This window comes from Oryx dammah, unplaced genomic scaffold, assembly GCF_014754425.2.
Source record: "Oryx dammah isolate SB20612 unplaced genomic scaffold, SCBI_Odam_1.1 HiC_scaffold_18, whole genome shotgun sequence".
In the NCBI taxonomy this organism is placed as follows: domain Eukaryota; kingdom Metazoa; phylum Chordata; class Mammalia; order Artiodactyla; family Bovidae; genus Oryx; species Oryx dammah.
The window spans coordinates 32,621,037-32,628,416 of NW_024070202.1; positions in this window are offsets into that span (position 1 = coordinate 32,621,037).

A 7,380-nucleotide genomic window follows, 5' to 3' on the forward strand; every position below is an offset into this window, starting at 1 on the left:
AAGTATCTTCCCACAAACAAACCCATTGATCAAGCTTATAGTTTTTATTATTTAAAGTCTGTAACAGTTAAAATTTGAGTGTATTGTTGGTTTGCAGTTATTACTAATCATGAGTAGAATCTCTTCAAAAGTTTGTGGTTTTATTTAATGTAACTTTTTATGTGATATAAAAATCAATTACTTTTTTTAAAAACATTTTTTCATATTTCCTTGCAATAAATTTGAAAACATGAAAGTTAAGCTGAATACTACTAGTTATTTTGTTAAAATCTATAATCTGTGGATTAAAATATGGTCTTTTCCATCTAATTTTTCCCTGAAAACTCAAAATATAACCTATTAAAAACCAGGAGATGTAATGGCATTTACAAGCCCATGGAACAGGTTTTGCTGATTTTTAAAAAAAATAATCTTACAGGTAACTTACAGATATTAGCGAATTTGATTTATGTATATGCAGCTAATTTGAAGTTGGACATTTAAACAGAAATGCATTTTGAAAGCGATATGATTTAAGCAAATTGTCGCTGAGTGGCATTACCAAAGTGATTATGCAATGTAAAATGAGGTTATAGACTGGATTTTAAATTTCACTATGAATATACCAATATAAATATGCAAATTATTGTTTTCAAAAGCCCAGGCTAAATGGATGTAACCTCAAAAAAGCAGACTGTGGTGTAAAGGGAAGTCAAAATGTTTGAAGCATTTTATCAGGAAAAGGCTGTGTGAACCGGAAGATACCTAGATTCACTATAGCAGATCTCTAAAATGTAATTTTGGTAGTTAAAATTAGGTCTTTGGATATGTAAACTCTTGGCACTTTATTTAATAGAAACAGAGATTGAGGCAGTTCATATTAGAACTTAGTTCTAAAAGATCCAAAGTGGGAATATAGCCTTTTATATATTCCAGATTCTTGGATGTTTGAATAAAGAAGTTGGACTTTTCGTTTGTGTCGTTAATTAGGGAATTGTGCAGAGTATCTTCTCTCTTAACATGTCTTTCAGTTGAACTTGTTTCATTATAAAACAGTTCTAAAATTTGAGGACTGGGAATACTTTTAGGGATCTGCTAGATTTTCCTTTTACATTTGAGGAAATTGAGGCCAGGGGAGGTCAAAGCAGGCAGACACCCAGCTAGTTTGATGGCAGGGCAGAGGTGTGTTTATCACTGAATGAAACCACATGACAATCCTAAGTGGAAGGTAGTAAAAATGCTCCTTCCAAATTTTGGTGATACGAAAACCCAAGGTGAGGTTTACCCAGACCCAGTATCTTTAAAAACAACAAACAAACAAACATCTATATTTATTGAGATCAAAAGTTCTGCAATGTCATTAAAAGGGGAAAGATTGAAGGCAGAAGAGACCTTGGAAAAAAAAAAAGTTACCAGATTCATCTCAGTCACTTTACCCAGGATCTCATTTAAACCATCCCAAACAAGTAAACAAGTTTAGTGTGAAAAGCTGATAAGGAAGATTTTTCTTCCCTCAAAAGCTTGACTCAAGGCCCAGCGATATCAGAATCTTCAGGAGCCAAGAAATCTGTATTCACAGCCGCCTCACACACTCTCAGCAGCAAGCTAAGAAATCCCTCCTCATATCAAACTTTAAAAATGGTATGTTGGGATTTAGTCCAAATGAGCTAGTTTTTCATTGGGTTTGAATTTTATTTTCTTTTTGCTTTAGTGAAATTTAAGGGGGGGTGGGGCGGGGAGTGTGTATATGTATATATATATACACACACATGTGTCTGTTTGCATATGTATCTCCCCCAACTGGCAGAAACCCACTCTGCCCCTAGCTCTTCTCTTGTCCACTTAAACCAGGACAGAGTGGTGGTCACTGGCCATACTTCCTTCGGGCTTCCCACCCCTCACTAGAGACGTCAGCCACAACCTTTTCTCAGAGCTCAAAGTCCTTGGCTGTACCTTTGAATTAAAAGCTGCACTTAAGGAACTTCTTGTACCTCTAAGTGTGTTGATCTTCAGAAACCATGGATGCCACAGAGGAGTCTGTTTTCTCTATGTGTTGCTGACCCTGCCGTGACCCTGGGTTTTTTTTTTGTTTTTTTTTTTTTACCTCCTTGGTCTTGTTTCCACAGTTGTAAAGAGAGTTAAACTATTTATACCATCCTTTGCCTTTTTCACAACAACAGAACACTCTGGAGGCTTTCTACAAATATTTGTGGTATTTCATTTTCAGAAAAAGGGCTAAGGTTGGAAATATCAATGAAATTATCGTACCACTTCAGAAAGTTCTATCAAATGCAAAAGGGGAAGGGATTATTGCTTGACACTGGAAAATAATGGAGATTTTGTGTGTATGTAACTAGTATCAGAGAAAAGAAAGCTTATTTAAATACCTCAGCTAAATAAGAGTTGGTAGTGAAAGCAGAATACAAATGAAAAACTATCCCCTATAAAGGAATTCCTTACTGATGCCAACCACCATCACAAGCCAGTGTCTTGACCAGAGATTGTACGAAATTTGTCTCAAATCTCCAAGTAAACCAATTTATTTCCATAAATGGATTTCTTCTGTTAGAATCAGAGCCTCATGCTTCATATGAACTTAGATAAGAAATTATTATCATAATACAGAGTTTATAGGTAAAAGAGAATTAACAAGGAGAAGCAAAACGTCAAAATTTTGGAACTGATGAATCAAATATCAAATTACTGGATGATGGATCAGTCAGTATGAATGTTTACTAATAACTACATTTTGCCTTTAAATTAATTTTCTGACCGCTTCCCTTAGATTATTAAAGAGTGTATCAACTTGGTTATTTTAATTTTATAGAAACAAAGATAATTAGAACAAAAACTGGAGCCTTTTGAGACCAATTGGAAAATATACTAGACCAAACTAAAGGTAAATAAAATATCATTAGGTTTAGACCACGTACATTGGATTTAAAGAATTTAAAGTGCTCAGTTATAATGTCTGTGTTTACTTCAGTTCCTGGTGGTTTCTTGAAATATTCTGTAGGAACTGGAAAAAGAGAAGTAAAAATTTCATTTGTGCTAAGGTGACTATGCCTGGATTGGCTTTTCTTCCTCTAGACTGGAAATGTGGAAATGTTCATTTGAGCAACATTTTCATCCTAAAATAAAACTTCAGCATAGTTGCTCCCTCATGTTAAATAGCTTTAGGAGTGGTGACTTAAAAAGCTGGCAAGAATAGTGAGATTAGCAGGGCTCTAAGAGAAAATAAAAGATCCTGTAGATGATTCTTTATTTTCAGTATTTGAAATGAGTACCATTATAAGATGCAGCTTTAATACTTTGTGATTAGGAGTATCCCTGTGCATTCTATCTGTTTAATTCATTCTCATAAAATGAAGAAGAGAAAAGCTCAATGGAATAAACTGAGTGATTTGACAAATAGAAATGTAGCCATTTCTATTTGTCACTTATTTAAAATAATAAGTTCCAAAGCAAACAAAAAGTAATTTATTGGAAATTATTGTGCTTTTCTCCTATGATATTTCAAATTTTTTCAGAGACTAAAATTTTTAGAATCTATGCAAATTGAAAATACATTTTGTTAACAAAAATTTTGTAATATGAAAGTAGATGAAGACTCTCATTGATAATAGCAGAGAAGATTACTTAGCTTATTTAGTTTACACCTCCAGTTCTTACCAAAATAAAGCTTTTTAACCTGGCCCTGCAACTTTGAAGTTATTAATAATGTAAATCTAGAAGAGATTTTTACTTTATAAAATTTCTGTTCCACTGCAAAAATTTAAATATATTTTTAACAAGATAAGTCCTTATGGTCTAAAATCAGAACGAATAACGTTTGAAAACAAAGAAGCCAATCAAATTTGGGTTGATTTTCCCTTCTCCCTCTTGTGCTGTTGTGTTTCTCATGTTGAAAATCTTTCATGCAGAGGACACATTCGAAAGTAGACACACTGTACTTTACATTTTAAGCTTACCTCATTTTACTTTGTTCCTTTTATTTTGTAATATAATGAATGTGAAGTAATTTTGTACCACTTATTCATAGCTTAGACTACACATGTAGGCTGGTCTCAACTGTCATTATTTTCCATGAATCCTGTGATTCTTGACACTAGAAATAACCTCTCCTCTGATGTTAGGGTTTTGAGATGTGAATTTGACGTAGCACTTTTTATATTGTAAGAAATTTATCATTAAAATTTTTTTACTTATGTCCTCTATCAGTGTAAACTGGTGAGCAAGTCTGATTTATCCTTGTAAATAAAGTAAACTCCAAGTTTGCAGAGGTTTTTTGTTCAATTTGGTTAGGTCTATGTTGCTTATTGCTAATTTCCCAATACCTAAAATTGTGCTTGACATGTAGTATATACTCAATAAATATTTGTTGAATGAATGAATGCATGATACTGTCTAACATCCAGCCTTTTATGAAGCAAGTCTTCAGTTGTAGAACATAGAAATGCTGGAGTTTGGGGGTACAAATTCACACTATTCCACCATCTAAAAGACATGTGGTAACCCTGTTTCAAAGAAAAAAAACTAGTTACTTTGGGGATTGAGAATATAGACTAACTCTGCAACAAAATAAAACTATTTCGTTTCCAGTTTTGTGAAGGTGCTGAAGAATCTGATTAACTCTATTATCAGTACAATCACATAAGATAGAGCGTCATAAACTTTAATCACTTCATGCACAGACTAATTTCTAAAAAATAATAGCAGAACTGAATTCAAAGGAAACTTTTGAGACTTAGTGTATGAATGATTTTTGTGACATTTGGCAACTTACATTGAGTAAGTATAAGGTTTTTATGATATAATCCTATTTGAAGAGAAGAAATGATTTTTTAAAAATTGTCCAGAAAAAGAACCAGTCTGTGATCAAAAACTCCAAATTATTACACAGTCATTTTCAAGTTAAAAAAGTAAAGTTGCCTGGAACCTCATACAGATTATCAAATGGGATTCTGGAAAGTTACTGTGAAGTCTTCCCCTTCTACTTTGAAATAACTAGTTTTTCAGGTATGGAAATCTACGCTTTGATTTTTATGGAATCGTCAATTTTTACATTTATCATTTCATGATGGGCAATATCAAACAGCATTATCCAAAATGTAGTAGTACAAAGCCATATGATTTTATTATGTGGTTAGCTAACAAAAATTGTTTATAGAATCAGTAGATTCTGAAAATGATCAATCTAGTGATAGATTTTTCTGTAAAGACTTTCATGTATTGGGTATATTTGGAACTGGACTTATTCACGTCTACAATTCTCTCTTTAATATATATATTGTGTGTGTGTGTGTGCTCAGTCATGTCTGACTCTTTGCCATCCCCAAGGACTGTAGCCTGCCAGACTCCTCTGTCCATGGAATCTTCCAGGCAAGAATCCTAGAGTGGGTTGCCATTTCTTTCTCCAGGGGATGTTCCCGACCCAGGGACTGAACCCATGTCTCTTACTAGCATCTCCTGCATAGGCAGATGGATTCTTTACCACTGCACCACCTGGGAAACCCTAATCAGTGTCATCGAAAAACATTTGGCATAGTAGTGTTTTCTTATTTATTCAACAAATATTTGAGCCCCCAAAGGTGTAGGACATTGTGGAGGGCAGAAGTTGATATGTGAGATGTGGTCCTTTCTCACCCCGTAAGAGGAGCATATAAATGCCATTTATACAGCCCTTAAAAATGTCAGTGACATACCCCAAAAGCCCTTAACTTTCTTTAATGGCCCGTAAAGATTGTTTTTAGGAATTCTTGCAAACCCTTCTTGAATTTATCTAAATATGAAATATCAAACTACCTTCAAAAAACAATAACTTTATCAAATAAACTAAAAAAAATTTTTTTTTCTCAGAAGTTTTTTGGTTCATCATGTCCTAACAGAGACTGGCAGTAGAGGTCACAAGAAACTCACTACATACCCTCTAAAGAACTTTGTTTTTTCCAAAGATCTCTCAAGAGTGAAAGTACACTTTTTAATTCTAAATACCAAACAAGTTCACACTCATCCCACCAGTTCCTTTCAGCAATTTTTGAACTTTAATCATATAACCTCTTATTTTAATGTTCTAGTTTATAGTGTCCTGGTTCTTTCAGTCTGGGATCTTAAAATACTCATTGGTGGCTATCTTTGATTATTTATTGCCTTTTTCTAGACTTCTGTCTTCCTTTCATTGTTTACAGAACAATAGTCAACATCCAGGCAGGGGTTCACTATAATTTCATGAAAGGAGAATTTCTATTTTTTCATCTTGCTTCAGTAATGTGTGAGTATCCCCCAGGGTGGATAGATTTTAGGCTTCTTGGACCTGCATCTTGGGCAGCTATTTAAATGCAACTGTACTCACTAACTTCTCAGTCTCTTTCTGAGGTATTGGTTTATTGCTTGGATCAGAGCTCCTCATCTTTCCTCTTACACTGAAGCTTATTTTGTACTATTTATGTTCTTTTTTTTTTAAGTCTTTATTGCTTATGTTTTATGTTTTGGGTTTTTTGCCTCGAGGCATGTGGGATCTTAGTTCCCTGACCCGGGATTGAATATGTACCCCCTGCATTGGAAGATGAAGTCTTAACCACTGGGCCACCAGGGAAGTCCCTGGCAGCCCTCCAGGCTTCTCTGTCCATAGAATTCTCCAGCAAGAATACTGGAGTGGGGAGCTGTTCCCTTCCTCAGGGGATCTTCCAAACTCAGGGATCAAACCCAGGTCTCCTGAACTGCAGGCGGGCTCTTTTTACCACCTGAGCCACCAGGAAAGCTGGTGAGTCAGAAGACACATTTATAGGAAAGGATGGAGGAAAAGAAATAACTGTAAACTAGGGTGTTAATGTGGTGAAAAAAAATCATCAGCACTGTTCTATCCCACAGAGGATACTGTTGTTGTTGTTGAGTCATGTCCAACTCTTGTGACCTCATGGCCTGTAGCCTGCCAGGCTCCTCTGTCCATGGGTTTTCCCAGGTAAGAATACTAGAGTGAGTTGCCATTCCCCTCTCCAGGGGATCTTCCCAAACTAGGGATGGAACCCCTGTCTGCTGCATTGGCAGGCAGATTCTTTGCCGCAGAGCCCCTAGGGAAGCCAAGGATAGTCTTACCTACTAATGATGAACATATCAGGTTCATCTCAGTGGTGTCGCATGCAAGCTTAACCATATAATTTTATCTAGCTGTTCCCTAATTTGAAAATGACTGGATTGGACTAAGTGATCTTTAAAGCCCTTTTGAACTCTAGTATTTTACTAATTCTCCTGAAACAGTTAATTGCTACCCAGGGCTGACTTTCCTTATAGCTTATTTGTTGCTGTATAGTATTTAAATACTCTCTAGAGAAACTTTTATCACAAGAAGAATGGAGTGGGTTGCCATTTCCTCCTCCAAGGGATACTCCTGACCCGGGGATT